At 43.9% G+C, this 18719-nt stretch overlaps 1 protein-coding gene and 1 non-coding gene across 2 annotated transcripts in view; both read right to left on the minus strand.

Moving 5' to 3' along the window:
- Psf3 (DNA replication complex GINS protein Psf3) overlaps positions 1 to 18719 on the minus strand; it is a 48470-nt gene that overhangs the window by 21157 nt on the left and 8594 nt on the right. The window lies entirely within an intron of this gene.
- Positions 7811 to 7882, minus strand: TRNAT-CGU (transfer RNA threonine (anticodon CGU)). Its single transcript has one exon. It is a non-coding gene; the product is annotated as a tRNA-Thr (tRNA).

The raw sequence follows: 18719 nt of genomic DNA on the forward strand, positions 1-18719 counted from the left end.
TGTGGGACAAATATACACCCCAAAGGGTGCAACCGTTTTAACAGTGTAGGTCAGCTAGTTACTATAACTAGATAAACCATAAAACATCCACAGCAGATACGCGGAGATCAGAAAAGATTAGGTCCTCGAGGAAGAAAAATAGCAATATTAGCGACTTTAGCTGCATGACTCAGTGATTTTATCGATAACACTAGTTGTCGCTAATGAATACCGTCAATTTCTCTGTACGCAGTAACCGCGGCTGTAAACAACACGCGGAATCTACCTTCGTTACGCGTAATAATTCAACACACATTTGACGTCTCTAATCAGAGCACAGCGCTCGTTGAGTTGCAAAATCTTTCTCGGGCACAACAAGCCTGGTTTAGATTTTCGGTCCGCCCTTATGGCCAGCGCAAAACTCTGCAACACGTGTAGAAGCGTAAGGAAAATACACGTGGGGCCAAGAACAAACCGTCCTGGTTCATTATTCAGAAGTATCAATATCTTCACCTGCTTATAAAAGGCAGCTAACTCACCGAATTGTGAATTGCTCGCTTCTTCCTCAGCTACATAGTGGAAGTTCGGAATTGTAACTAAGGCAAAACAACGTGAATTCACGTTACCTTCGACACCACAGATCATATGCCACTGTTCACTCCCACAACCACTCTTGTGCTAAATACGTGATGCAAAATGAAACTGCGCTGCTGTCACGGCAATGAGGTGTGGAAGCCACGCAAATCCCACGCAGTAGCTGCGATTCTCACTAACGATCTCTCTATTTATTATAATGTACATGTAAATTCCTCTGCATCAACGGGCAATGTGCAATTCATTCGTAAACTGCACGTTATAGGGAAAGCATTCTTGCAGAACGCATCGCACGATAACTGCCGACGTTAATGGGGTAAGCATTCAAGCAATGTAACGACACAGCGTATTGCTGAAGACACGTTTATTAAAAATCTGTTGTGGTCTTTCTGAAATTTCCACTGTTCCGGCTATACGCGGCATACACTGTCTCCGGTATCAGCCCACTTTTGCTATAACACTCGCTTGCCAGGGACGGCCATGGCCATGACGGCAATAGAATGACGAAGCTGGATATACTCAAAGTGCCTGAAATAGGCAATGAATGCTAATCTCATTAAAAAAAATATCCAACACTTTCCATGGGTTTGCACGTATTCAGCATGGATGACTATAAATGCAAACGCGGGAAGAAGGATGTGCAGGGATGGATGCGTCGAGGTGCCGCAGCAGGTGCATGACGCTCTCGCGACGGCACTGCCTAAGAATGTACCCTTACCTCTATGCGTGCTGTCGATATAACATTAAACGTGATTAATAGACATTTAAGTCAAAGGATCAATTGCTGTCCCCCCCCCCCCTCCTCCCATTTGCCAGGGAGCCCATCCATGCCTCCTCCTAACTAGCGCATATGCGCTATGCGGAGAAATTGATAGCAATCTGCAGCATGTCGCATCGGGGCAAGAAAAAATGTAATACGTCGAACCGGTTCGCGAGCCCGTTATAATTTTTCGTCTACGAACCGGAACAGACTCGGGGCTCGCTAAACCCCAACAGAACTGGTATTTCTTTCGGTTCGACATTTTCACTTGAGTAAGAATATAAGCAGTGTAATAATTGATAATTTGTTTGCTCAACTATTCATAACTGGAAACTCCTTCCAGAGTATCAAAAACACTACTATAGGCTTTGTGTTACGTTTCGAGCGCTTAAAAAGAATTTTTCGGTATCAAACTCTACGAAGCAAACATGACGCGTTTTACTTTGTGGAGTTAAGTCGCCTCATCTCAGCTAGAAAGATATGCATACATTTCGCGAGTGGCTCGAGAAGACCGACATGAAGAAAACATTCACGGTGAGGTTGACACAATCTGGTAACGAAGGAGGGCTAACGCTGTCGACATTTAGTCACTGTAATGTTAAGCTGGTTAACCTAGAAACGGCAGAAGAAATCCTAGCCTGCCATGCGTCGCCTTCCTCTGGCGCAGTCACTATAACCACGAAGAAGATTAACTTCCACGCACAAATTCAAATTGCACCCTGATATGCATTACTCTATAATAGCCTAAGTAGCCAAGGTATTTAGCTTTTTCCTGCTTCCTCTCATTTGGAAACATTAAAGGGACCTTAAAGGGAAAAAAATTACTTCAGCTATATCGTTAAATTAGCCTTCTAAAATAGCAAAAAAAAAAAAGCGCGTGACAAGAGTTAGCCAGAAAAGACGCAAGAACGAAAGATAGGTGGCAACGCCGCCTTGAAATTTCCGCACCGACTCGCGCCTCGTCATGGATTTTGACGGCTGGAGCCTATTTGATTTTTCATCGGTAAAGATGGACTACATTTTACATTGAAAGAAAAAAAAACAAGAATCCAATCATTTCAAGTAGCGACTCAAGAACTTTCGATGAGCCACAACGGCCCAAACATAGAGCCTCCTACAATTACTAGAGGCAACCACTCTGACGCCGCGATCGCTCAGCCACCATGGGAATGATGGGTAGTGCATAGATTTGTCGGATCTTTGTGCTTCGGGCTTCAGGCGGTCTTGTGGCTTCGTTTATTACGCTTTGTCTGGTCCTAAATTGATCTCAATTTCAAAGAAATTTATACTTTTTTAATGAAGATGATAAAGAGTGCAAGCACGCATAATCGCTGCTAATTGCACTTGTCCATGCGCCCGTGGCGTAACAGTTTCAATATCGGGCTTCTGTGCTAGAGCCCCCGTGCTTGTCGGAACAATTTTAATAATGTTTATTCAATTATTTGTAACTCAGTACGCTCTTAAAAATGATCACTTTGCAAAGTCACGAATCCATTTAAATCCAGAAGGCCGAAGTTTAGGCAAATACACATATACCAACCCTCATTTCCATGCTGGCTAAACCACCCTGCTTGCAGCTCCCGTAGACACTTGTGCCACAGTTCCCTCTAGTAATTGTATGAATTCTAGAACTGGTACAGCGCAACATACAAAGGAAGAAACAAGCCGAACCGGCCAGATAAAGGAACAGAGCGCTGACTTCCAACTGGTTTATTAGCGAGTTGCACATAATATATACCTACAAGAAAGTATCAGGACCAGTCATCACAATACTTCACAAAACGTCACACCGATAGAAGGCTACACCATCATGGGTCACAGAAGGCGCAATTTCGTCATGCAAGGTTAAACTGATCAAGAAATCTTGCTTCCTGTGGAGATAGGCACAAAGATGGCGCGCTAACGCACGTGCTGCCAGCCCTTGCTATGAGATCAGCTTCAATGATCTCCCGCGTAAGTTGTGACCGGTGCTTTTTTAGCACTTCACACCGACAAAAATTCGGGTTACATCCACAGTCGCGACAGTGAATTCCTAAGTGTCCCTGTATAGCCCGGTGCACATTGTAATCATGTTTTTTTAGCCTTTCATTAAGGCAGCGACCCGTTTGACCTATATATTTCTTCCCGCATGATAGTGGGATTGAATAAACAACTCCAATAACGCAGGGCTGAAAACGCTTCTTTTGCATGGTCGAACAGACAGTAGTGCGCGGATGGAACGCATTTACGACAGTACAGAGCCTGCGTAGCGTAACCGGCGCAGAAAACACTACTTCCACGTTACCCTTGCGGCCAATCTTTTTTTAATCTGTGAGAGACGTTATGCAAATATGGTATGATTACCGGCCTCCTGTGATCACTATTTCTTTGTTAAGCTTCCGTGTCACTATCCTTCTTTAGCTGCTTTAATAGCTTTTCAGCTATGGCCGACAGTAGTGTGGCCGGGTACCCGGCACACAAAAGTCGATCAACTTGACCTGCAAAGCTGCGCTGCATGGTATAATGACAGGATTTCCTGAGGGCATTTGTGAGACAAAGAATAGTTATGCTTCGTTTAACCAGCTTAGAATGGGCTGAGTTAAATGATAAAAGAGGTTTCCCGTTTCTTGGTTACGCTCCCAGAATGTTGCCTCCACAGTCGCAACTGGTTGGCAAAACTTGCACTGCAGCTGGCCGTTCTTAACAGTTCATACATGTGAAAGAAGTAAATTGAGGTCTAACAATCGTAAGCTGTTGTCAAAGGGCATCTCATGGGTGAACACAAGCGGATGAAAGCAACTGTTAAAAGTGCTCACAATTTCGTCTGATGTGGGCTGGAAAGCAGCGTTGTCGCAATCTACAAAGAACAAAAAATCGCCTACAAAACGGTATAATTTGACGACAATTTGTTTATCTAGCATGCTCAATATTACCCGGTCATGATGAGCAAGGTAGATGTCACTTAAGACAGGGGCCAGGCATGAGCCAATGCACACACCACTGTTTTGAATGTAGGTCCGGTCAATAAAAGATACAAAAGTCGATTTTAGGTAAAACGATAAAAGTTCAGTGAGGCTGCTGTTATGAACACCAGTGCGATTCTGGTAAGCTAGTGCACCAAAGGAATCAATGGCGTCCTCAACACACTGCAACAACTTGTGCGGTAAAGAATAATATAAATCCTGTATGTCTACTGAAAAAGCTTGTAAGCCCTAGTTATTCTCTTTGAGGAAGTTTGTCAAAGCGTCCGAGTTCCTTATTTAAATAGGGTCGTCCACAGTAAGCAAGTTCACTTTCTCTTGTAGAAACAGTGCCACGGATTTCTGCCACGTCCCTCTTTCTGTTACAATAACCCGCAAGGGGCAATCAATTTTATGTGTCTTGGCCGTGAAAAACATGTCAAGGCTCAATTTCTTGCACTTATCGACTGCTTTGGACAGTTTTTCGAAACCCAACGCGTTGCACAGCTTTTTTGCTTCGGATTTAACTTTGGGCAACGAAATGGCAACCACGGATCGAAAGACAGAATCAACGGCAGTGGTAGCTTTCGTGAGGAACAAAGAATTAGGCAAAACCGCAAATCCACCTTCTTTGTCTGAAAGCAAAAGAGCAAGTTTCTTGATCAGTTTAACCTTGCATGACGAAATTGCGCGTCTGTGACCCATGATGGCGTAGCCTTCTATCGGTGTGACGTTTTGTGAAGTATTGTGATGACTTGTCCTGATGCTTTCTTGTAGGTATATATTTCGTGCAACTCGCTAATGAAACAGTTGGAAGTCAGCGCTCTGTTCCTTTACCTGGCTGGCTGGGCTTGCTTCTTCCTTTGTATGTTGCGCTGTACCAGTTCTAGAATGCAACACCAACTCGCCCAATCCTCAACCCTAGTGATTTGTATGAAACTCTATGGGTCCAAACTAAATTAAATTATGGAGTCTTACGTGCCATGAATACTTTGTTTAGCGCAAAAAGACAGACACAAGAAAGACGACAGGACAAGGCGCTACTCTCAACTGACATCATTTTATTGCGTCACTCCTTTATAGACCGCTCAAACCAGAGGAACGTGCGCAGTGATCACCATGCGGTGGAGCCACCAACATCCGATCCCAAGAGCGCACTCATGCGACAGAATCCAAAAAATCAAATTCAGCGCTGTACAAGGTTAAGGAAGGCACACTAATGCACTGTGACCCCAATGACTGAATGAAAAATGCTTCCGATAACTCTCGGGCGGTGGTGTCACGGCTCTTCTTAAAAATCGTGGTATCACGGAACATGGGTTTGCACTTGCATGTTTTACAATGCTGAGCCAAATGCGAACCTGTGCCTGTTGGTATGGATCGCTCATGTTCTCTAAGGCGCTCGTTAACACAGCGGCCTGACTGCCCTACATACACTTTGCCACATGACAAGGGAATCTTATAAACCACACCAACGCTGCAATCTACAAACTTCACGTGGCTCTTTTCACAATCAGGTTTTTTACTTGTTTTAGAAATACGGCTGGCACAACATTGACAGTTTCTGAGGAGCGGAAAACACTACCGGAATTTGGTATCTAGTGGCGACATTCTTCAGATTGTGAGCCACTCTGTGGCAATACGGCACAACTTCAGGCCTCTTCTTTTGTGTGATGCGGTTACTTTTATGCCGCTTCCCTTTCAGTTTTTGAAGCAATACCTCCGAGACTGACGTCACCACCACACTTGGGTAACCAGCAGCCTGCAGCCTATTTAACTGTGCAATGAAACTCATGTTCGCAGAGTGATGACAAGATTTCTTTAAGGAAGATTCTAAACACATCAAAGCAATGGCGCGTTTCACAGTCTGAGTGCGCAGACGCGTAAGGTAAAAGTTCCTTACGTGCACGTGGCGAGTACATCCAGCAGGATGGTCTTTTTGCGCTAAACAAAGTATTCATGGATTCGCACCAACTAGCCTGCCAACGCATTGTGCTGATCTTACGTGCCAAAACCACTTTATGATTATGAGGCACGACGTAGTGGGGGACTCCGGAAATTATGACCACCTGGGGTTCTGTAACGTGCACCTAAAGTCTAAGTACACGGGTGTTTTCGCATTTCGCCCCCATCGAAATGTGGCCGCCGTGGTCGGGATTCGATCCCGGGACCTCGTGCTCAGCAGCCCAACACCATAGACACTGAGCAATAACGGCGGGTCTCTATGGACCCAAATACGAAAAGATATATTGACATCCATGACGCCACAGTAACGTATACCGGCACTGGGATTTCGGCGCGAAATCCAGGAAATGGAACCTTTACCTTCATTTTCTCTTATAATCATCACATTACAGCGATAATAAAAATAGAGCTTTTAATGAATAGTTTAGCAGTCTAAACAGGTTTAGTGTTTCTCCTCAGCGTCCCTTTAATTACAGGCACTTCACCATTTTAGCGCTCCTTCTTAAAGCACCGAAAGGAAATTTAAGACAACTACATACTTCCGGAATAAGCAAGGCGTTTCATACGACGCTGTACTTGATACTTGGAATGTCTCCCATACCTTCAATAAATAGGAACGTCACTGACCAACCTGAAACGTTTTTACCCGCGCAAACAGGAAAACATATTCCTACTTGCGCAACACAACCTCTAGCGAGAGGTGAATTACATCCAAGCACTAGGGATATTTTTTCCCGCCCAGATTGGCTCCACTTATAATGTGGGACAGCCCGCAGCGGATGCAACGAATATTCAACGGGGAAGTCGACGGCGTAAACAAATCGGACGCACAGTTTGCGAACGTCTGTTATTACGCGGCCATTTACAGGTGTTAGCGTTTATCAGGGCAAAAATCATTATGCCCAAATCATTATGTCGCCACGCTTCAATGTCCTGTTGGGATATTACAAACAGAACAGTAGTATTTCATAAATCCAAGAACGAAACAAGAAGAAAGCAGCGTTTTGTGGCAGCTTATATCAAAAGGTACAAGTGTTTCAATGCTGATGGCACAGTAGGTCTCCCGTAAGTATAGAGGAAATACTCGAGAGAACTAGTAAAAAGAAAAGCCCTACGAATGAACGCGAACGTAGTTTTGCGCGCGAAACAAGATGTTGTATGTATTGCAATGTGTCCTCTACATGCAAGTGTGCACACAACTCATGGTACACATAACTGTGCGTCTATTGGGCGCTGTGATTGCGACTGTGAGCACAGTCGCAGCTCACAGTCGCTGCGACGATGCGAAGCAAGGGTGAAAACTAGGAGCGTTGGAATAGTGCAACCTCATAATCGAATTGAATATGAATATTTCTTTATTAAAAAATAATAATTAAGAAGTCAAACGAAAGCTATAAGTGAAAAAAGGCTTATTTATTGAACGAGAAGAAAGGAAACAGCGGGGACCGATTTCTGTTAGTCATATCATAAGCCAACAAGGACACCATGGACAGCACAGGGGAAGTTACTTCTACTTAATAATTGAATTTAAAAATGATAAATAATGGAAACGAAAGGGGATGAAAAAACAACTGGCCGCAGGTGGGATACGAACCCACGTCTTCGCATTACGCGTGCGATGCTCTTACCATTGAGCTACCGTGGCGTCGTCTTCCCACCCACTTTCCGGGGTACTTATGTATATCTAATAGAATTAACCCTGGGAGTGTTAGCCAGCGCCACCACTCACAAGACTTGGCGGCGGATGTGGCACATACTTTCTGCCGCAGGCGTCACGTGTACGAGAACTTTTTGGGTGCAGGCAACCGGTCAATAAACCCACACATGCAACCTGAAGGCATCAATGCTGCCGGATTCAAGAAACTCGCTATGTAATGGATGAGAAGAAAGGAAACAGAGGGGCCCGATTTTTATTAGTCATATCACAAGAAGCCAACAACGTCCGCTAACAGTGTCCGCGAACTTTTCGCCTAAGGAATGGCCACAACACGGGTAAGCAACGTAAATTAGCAACTACGGTACCGAAGAGGCAAAAACTGCCAGCATCGCGGTGCTTTTGTGCTCCCACACACAGGGCTTGGGTGAAGGCCACGGGTCGGCCAAATAAACAAACTCGCTCTCGCCTACTCATAAAATAACTTTTTAGCTAAGAAAGCACTCACTAAAATATGATCCAGGGCATTGGACTTATGAGTCAGACTCATGGACTCCAGACTTAACGCGACTCGCCGAATAAAGGGCTTAGATTCACCAGAGTCCTTCCATGTTTTTCTGGTCACGAAACTCCGCCGTCACGCTATGGGAGAGGTTCATATGCTGCCCAAAGGTGCCGCGACGCGGCGCCACTGTGCCACAGAGGGCATCGTTCGCGTACCGAAATGCGTGCGCAGTGCGAGGCGAGCTGACTTTTCGGGAACGTTCTGTGCATGTGCTGTGCTATTTTTCGAGTGTTGGGCTGTTCGGTTGAAGTGGTGGGGTGGGACAACGATGCCGAACACGTGTTGCGTGCCTGGGTGCCGTTCCGGCTACAAGGGCACGACCGAAAAGGTGTCGTTGTTCTGTTTACCTAATAACAAGGAGCAGCGCGAGAAATGGAAGCGGGCCATACCGCGGCAGGAAAGTGGCGGTTTTAATTTCGAATCGAAGTATACACGTGTGTGCGCGAAACACTTTGACGCCTCGGACATCGTCACTGCGTACAATTTCAACATCAACGGCGACGACGTGTCCCTGGAGCGTGAGAAGCCGACGCTGAACACATTTGCTTTATGCTTTGTTGCAACCTCAATTTGTGTTATACCAGGATAGAGTAGTTCACAGCAATAGCGCCCTTACCCCGACCATCTATGAAAGGTATAGCATTAGAATTCCTTTAAATGCAAGTGTTAAAACAGAATAATATGCATTGTTTTATTTTCCATTGTCCTTTAGTCTTGGCTAATGATGGGCTACAATTCTTCAATTGCACGTACTTTTAAGTCTATAAGCTGCTATGAGTAAGAAGGTTATTAGCACACTGTTAGCTACATTTGTATTGTGATTTGCTGAGCAAGTTTTGTCTGCATGTTTAAGTAACAGCTGAAGAAGTAGAAAGGTGGTATCTCTAACAAGCCATTTAAAAAAAATTGCTGTATTTGTGATGTGGCTACTTGTGTTCGTTTGAGAGTTCTTTAGCCGTGTGTTATGAAATGCTTATGCTTTACACTTTCTTGTTTATAGAAACAATCGACTATACATTCTGTACTTATTGCCATTCGTTTGCTGGTGTTTGTTTCCTGCCTCCCAATGCATACCTCTCACGTTTGATCTTATTTCTTTATGCGTATTATATCAGTGTCATGCTTTTAACAAACTTCTTGCATTGTGAATGGTGGATCATTTGTGACCGGACGCCTCCGTGCTATCTGTATTTCGTTCCGCTTATTTTACATGATAAATAAATGATCGTGCTTGTATTTTGTTTTTGCACCAACACGTTTTATTTATTTTCTTAATCGAATTATAAAGATTTTTTTTCATTTTTCGACCATGATAAGAATATCAGGACCGGTGATTGCAACATTTTAACATATTGTAAATAGTTGCGAATTAAGAACCAAAATACCTAGTCTCGTCGTTTCTGCGTCGAAACCACGAGCAGTGAAGTGCTGGGCTTACTGACGCTTCTAAACGACTGCTTGCTAAGGCAATTGCCTAATTACAGCTAGTTTCAACTGTGCAGGTCCTAACACTTCAGGTTCGCCTTAATCCGTTGTCAAAAGCCGCACCGAAGGCATTTAGCAGGATGCGTTGTTGGGCAAGTTGGTTCATTGTAATCCGGACCGGGACCGCCCGGCCGTGTACAGCGGACGCACTTCGACGGGGGCGAAATGCAAAACACCCGTTTATTTAAATTTAGGTGCATTTTAAAGGATCCCAGGTGGTCAAAACTAATCCCGAGTCCCCCACTACGGCGTGCCTCATAATCGTATCGCGGTTCTGGCTCTTAAAATTCCAGATCTTTCTTCTTTTTGGTCTGAGACCGCCGCAAGCTCCATGTTATGAGCGGCTTTATTTTTCGTCCCGTGCGCTCATATCATCGCAGAAGACACGCTCAGGCAGTAATTTAATTATATTCAATGTTAAAAATAGTTACGTGAAACTAAAGCGATCGTTGAGGAAGTTGAGAAAGCTAGAATACCGAGGCTGCCCCACACACAACCACAGCGGTAGCGGCGTTCGCATGCCCTCTCATGCACGGTTGCGCCTCTAGCGGCGGGCGCTGGCGTTATATGAAACTGAGGCGGCAGTTTCGTGACCAGAAAAAACATGGAAGGACTCTGGATTCACTCAGACTTATAGGATCACGGATTCAACAGGGATCGCAGACTCATTTGGCTCAGATTCCCCAGATCACATTGTATACGTAACGGTGTCAAATTGCTTATTGCGTTGATCTCTTGCAGGTGCAACATACGGAAGTGTGTACGCTGTTTAAAGGGACCTTAGCAAAACGATAAATAAATTTAGACTAATAAAGCATCGTTTGAGAACCCTGCAAGCAGTCATTTCAAAATAATAGTTTGACTATTAGATGTGAAAAATGAAGGCCGAAATATCAGTATTTGAATTTCGCGCCGAAACACCGACGGCGGCACGTCAAAGTAACGTCAGATATTCCAAACTATGTATTCGCATTTGGGCCGCGTTGGCTGAGTAAAGGTTCCCGAAACTTGGCATCTGTAATAGCTGGTTCCTTTAGAACATAATATAGTCAGTCTGCACCGCTATATAATTAAGTTGGCCCTAGAAGATGCCATCAAAATCCATGACGTCACAGCGACCATGTGATTCATGGAGGCGTCGCCACCCGTCTTCCCGTGTTGCACTTTTCTGGCTTACCAAGAGTCTTATCGTGGTAAGAGTGGTGTTTTTGGTGTTGCAGAAAGGTAATTTACTGATGCTGAAGAAATCATTTTTCTCTTTAGTGTCCCTATAAGAAATGACACCTAACATCTCAACAATTCAATTTAGTGGACACAAATAATTTATTCGCAGGCATAATGAATCCTACGGGTGTGAATACACAAGCGTAGTCTCGTCACTTAACAATCGATATCTCGTTCAGACTTACTGCATGTTTAGCACTGGAACTCGCTCAGGATCACACAAGCTCCAAATCACCGGAATTCACACTCAGACTCAATCCTACTGGCTTACTTCCACTCGCTCAGACTCACACCTAGGACTCACCCAGACTCACAGGCCGCTACGACTCTGAGTCGACTCATAAGTGAGTACGCCGACCTGTTTGGGGAAACGCTTCCCAAAATTGTGCCCGCCACGTGGGAAGCGCCCTACACATCAGTAACACTGTCCACCCAAAGAGGAAATTCTTCGCTACCTTCTAAGCGAGTGTTCTACCCCAATGTGCGGTGCCTGGCACTCGGATCATACGGAACCCAATGTCTTTATACAGCAGCCGGCGCCGTGTCCCCGAACACAACTGGTGGGGCCTGGCGAGAGACGCTAAGTGCAGCTGTGCGAACACAAGCTGGGACTTCAAGCAGCCCGGAATGCACTGCCCATGACCCAAGTGGTGCCAATGAACCTCTCCGTTCAAACAGAGCAGCCAGGATTGGTCACAGCGAAGTCAGCGTCCCGCCGAGGGCTTCGAAGTAGGTCGTCGAGGAGCAACGACCGGCGCCCGCCAGCTTGGCGGCCGCGCTCTGACCAGCGGCGAGGCCCGTTCACCTGTGCCCCCCTTTCTCTGCTTTCTTCTTCGCGGCCAACAGACTGCGGCAGTAGCCGTATTCGGCAACGTCAATCACGCGCTTTTCTGTCTGGAAAAGAAGGGCGCGCGCCCGAAGCCGGCATTGGGCCGATCGCGGGGAGCCTCCTTGAGTGACGGCCAAAAAAAGAAAAAAAAAAAAAGGCCGCAATGACGAAAAGCGCACACCGGGCATCGACCTCACGTACAAAGAGCCATCCCCTCCGCCCCTCCGTCATCCTCAGTACGGGCCGCCTCCTCAGTGACGGTCGTGCACTGCAGTCGCGGCGGCTCACTGGGCGACAAACCCGCGTCATTTTTTACTCGTGGCGGTTACACAACGGCGTCTCACCTTGTCAGCCGCGAAGTAGGCCACAAAGAATGCCTGCGCTGACGACAGACAACGCCTTGGCGGGCGCAACGGCAAGTTCTGTGCCACGCGCGCGCCTTCGCGCGGAAAGGGAAAACAAATAAGGCGCCGTGCCCGCGCCCCGTGAAAGTAAGGCCAGCAGTATGTAGGCCAACGGAGCTCATCCATACAATGCCGACCACCAACGGTAAGAAGGAACAGACGACAGAGAGAAAGCTCCCTGCCGTCTCTCTGCACAGTCCTCTTACGTGCACCACCCGAACCATCCACGAAACCGTGAGAGAGAACGAATATATATCGCAAACAGTGCTTCGGGCCGCTAAGGATTTTCTTGAAACGATGCGAGGTCAGTGGACTCAGTCTGGGAGGGCCCAGTCCAGTGACTTTTTTGAACCAGCATACAGTACCAAAATTAGTCGAGCTCACTAGCATTTGTAGGCACATACAACACAACCTTCAGCAATAACAAATTACCAACAAGAAGGGAAAGAGTGAGACAAAGTTTTGGATAAAAAATAAACAATTCTGCTGCATATATAACAAAAGAAAAAAAAACAAGAATGTTGCTTTTGATATTTAAAATGCATCAGACATTACTTATTAGCCTTAAAAAACAACTAATTAGTCAATTTATCATTTCTGTATTGATTTACAAGTATAACATATATATATATAACAGTGATTAATTAGTCTGATGGTTAGTTGACCAGTTGGACAGTTATAGTTGACAAACCTCTAATTTATAAACTTGTAAGAGGCAAAGCCTAAGAAGGAAGACAGTTTAAATGCTTTATATATGAGTAAGAGAGCTCTTGCTTTAAAGGAATATACTAACATGAAACTTGCGACTATTTATTCTTTTTGTGCTTTAAATGAAGGTCCAGGAGCTTAACTTGACACAAAAATTTAGATGTCAAAAATATCAAGTGGGTATACATTCAACAGTCAATGGGTCAGATGGATAAGTAAATGCACTTGCTGCTCAGCTACCATGCATATATTTGATTGATTGATTTATATGGCACAAAACATTAAAAACTAATAAGAGACCATATTTTGTTTGCGTTAGCCACAAATAAACTAGTATTAGCACAAATTATGTCTCTAACTAATAAGAGGCATATCTGCAGAGTCACTGCAGAGAAAATGTCAGTACAGTACATATTCATTAATTGGACACCGGTTAATTCAATTTTTCGTTTAACTCATTCGCTAGCGAGGGAACCCGTCATGGTGGCGTAGTGGCTTTGGTGTTGCCCTGCTAAGACCGAGGGCACTGAATCAAACCCCAGCCACAACGGCTGCATTGTGATGAGGGCAAAATGCAAAAATACCTGTGTGCCATGCATTGGGTGCACGTTAAAGAACCCTAGGTGGTCAAAACTAATCTAGAGCCCCCCACTACCGCATGCCTCATCAATCATATTGTGGGTTTTCACGTAAAACTCCGAAGTGTAATGTAAGTGAAGGTCCCAGGTGACGCTCATACATTTCCATGGGCCATAACTTTTGTTACTTCAGTAATGAAATAAGCTCTTGCTTAATAATTTGAACTTGACTGGTTAACACAAGCTCCTGACCCCACTGGTGACCCCAATGGCTGTAGCGTTTATCTTGGCAGTGCTAAGGGACAGTGAATGCGTCAAAGACATTATCTCTCATCAAAAACACCAATTGTTTATTAATGTGCCCAAAAAAAAGCGTACTAGCATTCTAAGTTGGTGAACAACAAATAAAAAAAAAAAGATCAAGAACCAAATTAACAAGCTTAGAGAAGTAATTCAATACTATATTTAAAAACAAACATTTATTATATGAAAATGTCAGCATTGTCATCATCACTTCAAAATGAAAATAGCAGCTCAAAATGAAAGATTACCATATTTAGCAGATTAACTGCATGCAGTTTTTCCAAGAAAATTTGTCCAAAAGCCTTGCGTGCTACAACTGGATACAAAACCGAAACTATGTTCACAGCATTGGCAAAAACAGCCTTCATTCAGATCCAGCATCATCACCATTGTCATCATAATGTGGTGGCATAACAACGTAGCCCCGCTTTCAGACTCCATTTACGAAAGCTCATTTTTAGGGATGTGAATATTCGATATTTCTATTATGAATCAAATAGTCTCTACTATTCCCTTCATATATATTCATTTGAGAATTCACTATTCAAAGTTGTCGAATATCCGTTTCTTTCAGATATATAAGAGATGCAAACAATTAGTGGAACCTCAAGGAAGACAGAACGATGGATGTGAGGACTGTCCCAAATGACTCTGCTGCAGCATAGCTGTGGTTGTTGCACAGGGATACCAATTTGTGGACGAACGCAAGGGGCGCATAGCTTGTACTTAATAACGTCCAGTCATTCAATCATAATGACTAACTTTTAGGCGGGCTATATATGAATTTGCTCAGATTTATTATTTGGCCAGTTTCGCTATGTTTGTGTCAGTTGAAAACAATGTACAGTGCTGCTAATTAAAAATTAATTAAATTCCGGGATCTTACGTGCCAAAGCAGATTATGAGGCACACCATAGTGAGGGGCTGTGGATTAATTTCAATCACCTGAGGTTCTTTAGCATGCACCTAAATTTAAGTACATGAGCGCATTTGCATTGCATGCCCGTCGGAATGTGGCCGTTAAGGCAGGCAGTGGCTGTGGCATTGTGCTGCTCAGCAGTGCCACGCCGTAGCCACTGAACTATTGTGGTAGGTCATGCAGTGCTGTGGCCTTGTCTCATTACTGTCATTGCCAAGGTGCTCGAGATAATTGAGAGCAGTTCATTTACAGGCTCCTTAGTTGCCTAGATGTATACTTGTGAATGGCATTACTGGCATGTGTTGATATATGTGAGCCTGATATCCTCTTTTACACAATGAAATCCCTGCAAACTTGATATTTTATGTTGCTCTAGAAATGATGCATCGTAGGATGAACTGGCATAGTCTAAGCATGGGCCACCCAGGGGCAATACCAGGATTTTTCGGTTGAGGCAGATCATGATTCTCTATTTTTGTTGAGGGTGCAGGAATCTAGTACTTCTTCACTGCTCGCTTCATGGTTGTAGGAGGGGGGAAATGGAGGCCAGAAAGAAATTTTGGGGGGTAGGCCGTCCAAGCCTGCCCTCCTGTAGAGCCACCCCTGAGGCCACCATCCCACGTTTGATTATAACAGAGTAATTTCAGAAATGCAGAATATCAAACGTAGTGGAATGCAAGGAGGGTGACATGTTGTTCATAGATAGCTATAAAAAGCTGTCTTGACATTGATGACGATGGACATTATTCTGTAAAAGTAAGCTCTCAAGGATTCAGCTTATTTATGATTGCCAAGATCGAAGCGATTTTTCTTTTTTCCCTTTTTGAGTTGTACTATCGGGTGCACATTAGATTTGGGGGTGTGTCAGGATTAAATAAATACTGCCAAATTAAACAGCGTTGTGTTTGGACGTTCTTTCTGCCTCTTCTTTAATACGGCTAGCCAGATAATTTCATCAATCCCATCAGTCTCATTATGATCAAATTAACAGAAATCAACTATATTATAGGGCCGGCCCCTCACAAGGTGTGGGCATTGTAAACAGATGTACAGTGAGTAGATCACACAATGAAGGTCATGTTTGCGAAGTATAACACCGATGTATGCTGCAAAAGTGGATGAAAATTCAAATGAAAGTTTGCACACCCTCCACCTCAGGAGAGCCTGACTCCCTACTAGCAGAGACGACACCATAGCTTGTGCTTCCATGTCAGACACGGTGCTTACAGTGTGCAAATAGCACCAGTAACATGAATAACTTGGGGATATAAAAAAAAATGCACAGTGCGCTAAACAGTCACTGGAAAATTAACTGCGCACGAAGAAAAAGAGAAAAAAAAATTATCAGCCCTTCTACTCTGAAGACGAGCAGCGAAGCCATGGTGAGTTTTACCCCAACCGACGCATCTATGTATATATAGGTATTATTATTATTATTATTATTATTATTATTATTATTATTATTGGACACGGACAACGAATACATCTTTTGACTGTGGAGTGAGTTATTCTTTTATGAAGTAGTGATGTGTACAAGTACCGCCGCATGGCAGACAGGAATCCCACAATATTTACAACTTCACTGTGAAGTACGTCATTATGAAAAGAAGATGAAACTCGGCGTAATGATAGCGTTGTCATAGCAGCCAATTTCAGTATGGTTTGTTTCAGGATAGTTTCGATAAACCAAGAGTTACAACCGTTTTCCATATCCATAATCCCTCCTTAGATGGCCATGTATTGACAGCAGACAGGAATTCTGTAACATCTACAACTTCACTGTGAACTGACTAATTATGACAAGTAAATGAAATTCGATGTAATGAAAGAGTCGTCCTAGTGGACAATTTCAGTATGATTTTTTTCAAGCTACCTACATTAGACTGAGAGCTACAGAGCATTCGCGAGAAGCTAGACAAAAATTTCTTCATGTTGACGCGACACATAGATGGACATACATCGACCACCGCCGGAGGGCAGCTATATACAGGTGCGCTGTAAAAAAAAAAGGGGGGGGGGGGTCGTGATGCCGATGTCATGTGGGCTAGGGAGAAGGCAGGAAGGAATGTAGCCTGTAGATGCTGGTCAAAGCAATGGGAGAGAGCTTCTGTTGTGGGGACTGCAGCTTGTCCCCTCACACATTTCATTTGTTTCTATCAAAGCTCTGTACCTTCCTCTGTACCTTTCAAAATTTTTTGTGCTAGAATGCTCTCTGGACAGAGCTTTATAACTTATATACTCCATCTCATCGATTCCATGCAGCCAAAGCTAAGAGCATTGTCAGCAAATCAGGGAAGTGAACACACGTCCACATAGCAGCCTTCGACGGTATGTTGATTTGCTGCCATGCCGTCTTGTGGTGAGAGCAGACGACATGCACACGTAGTTTCGAAGTCAGCTGGAAGCATTCCTATGATAACAGGCAATCATGAGTGCTTTATTTACTTGTCTCAGGAAAGATGCTAGCAGCACACTTTGAAGTTTTGGGGACTGGTAAAATGCACTATCGATGACAAGAGACGTCTTCAGATGCAAATGCGGCAGCAGTTCTTTCACAAACAACTTTTTGCAGCATTGCTTGCTCATTTCCTCATGATAGGCTGCACTTCAGTTGCGTGGAATGCACTTTCAACATTATCGAGCAAAATCTTTTCACTTCCACAGCACTTAATGGTTAGGTGTCTGCTTTTGCTGTTAGTTATATTGAGGTGTGCATTCTGATAGTGTCAGGTGAACTTGAACCAATTCTTTTCATTGTTTGGTGTAACGTTGCCAGTTAAAAAGTAATGTGCGACTCTCTGAAAACCATCCAATTCAAATTCGTCCCACTTTGTGCTGGTGAGATGGTTGCTGCCTTTTCTGCACTGGCATCTAGGTGACTGCACCTTGTCTGAGGAATCGACCTCCTCCACTCAGTTGTAGATTTTTCACTTCCTGATGCATGTGAGTGCAGACGTTTTGTTTTAGGTAAAATTGGTGCTGAGGGTATCTCCAAGATCATTCTTCACACTACAGACCATTTCATTGCTGTGTGCATGGCTGGACAGAGTTAGGAAACAAGAGAACCTGCTGAATGCCATGAGGTGGAACGAATGCATAAGAACTGAAGAGCTACTCGCAAGTGGAGGTGCTAAATGAAGTCCAACTAAGTTATATGTACTTTGTGCACGTTACATGTATTTTGTTTATATCTCTTTTTGTTCTTTTCTTTATTATGCACCAAATTAGAAGGCTTTTGTATGCTGCTCTTGGGTACCTAAACGAACAAACTGAATTCAATTCAACCACCTTTTACTATTTCTAGGTGATTTGTGTGATGTGAATTATCAGCTTTATGTTTCACGAAGACTACGATTTATAAGTTTGATGCTTTGTGGAGACTTTGATAGCTTTCTTACAAAAAATTTAACCCCAATCTCAAATTCAATGAACAATGAGTCCCTTTTATGAGGTGCTATATGAACATGAGGTGCTATATTCTCATCCTAAATGAGACAAATTATAATTTAGATTCGTGTAGCATGCCTTCAAAGCCATTATTTAGGATCTAACAAAGCATCGGTAAATCTTTGCACAGTTTAGTTATGCCAAAATAGAATGTGTGTGCCATAGGCAAAGTACAATGATAGAGCTACATATTCTTGTAGACCTCTGGCTGCCACGGCACATCCTGTAGCTCCCATTCTACTGCATGAAGCTTGTGACAGTGAGTATAACCAAAATTTCAAATGGCACTGGGTGAGGGGCCCTCCTTCAAGCTGAATCACATGGTTCTTGTTGTGCATTCAAAATCACTACATACAAGCATTTCTG

The sequence above is a fragment of the Dermacentor variabilis genome, chromosome 1 (assembly GCF_050947875.1).
Source record: "Dermacentor variabilis isolate Ectoservices chromosome 1, ASM5094787v1, whole genome shotgun sequence".
In the NCBI taxonomy this organism is placed as follows: Eukaryota; Metazoa; Arthropoda; class Arachnida; order Ixodida; family Ixodidae; genus Dermacentor; species Dermacentor variabilis.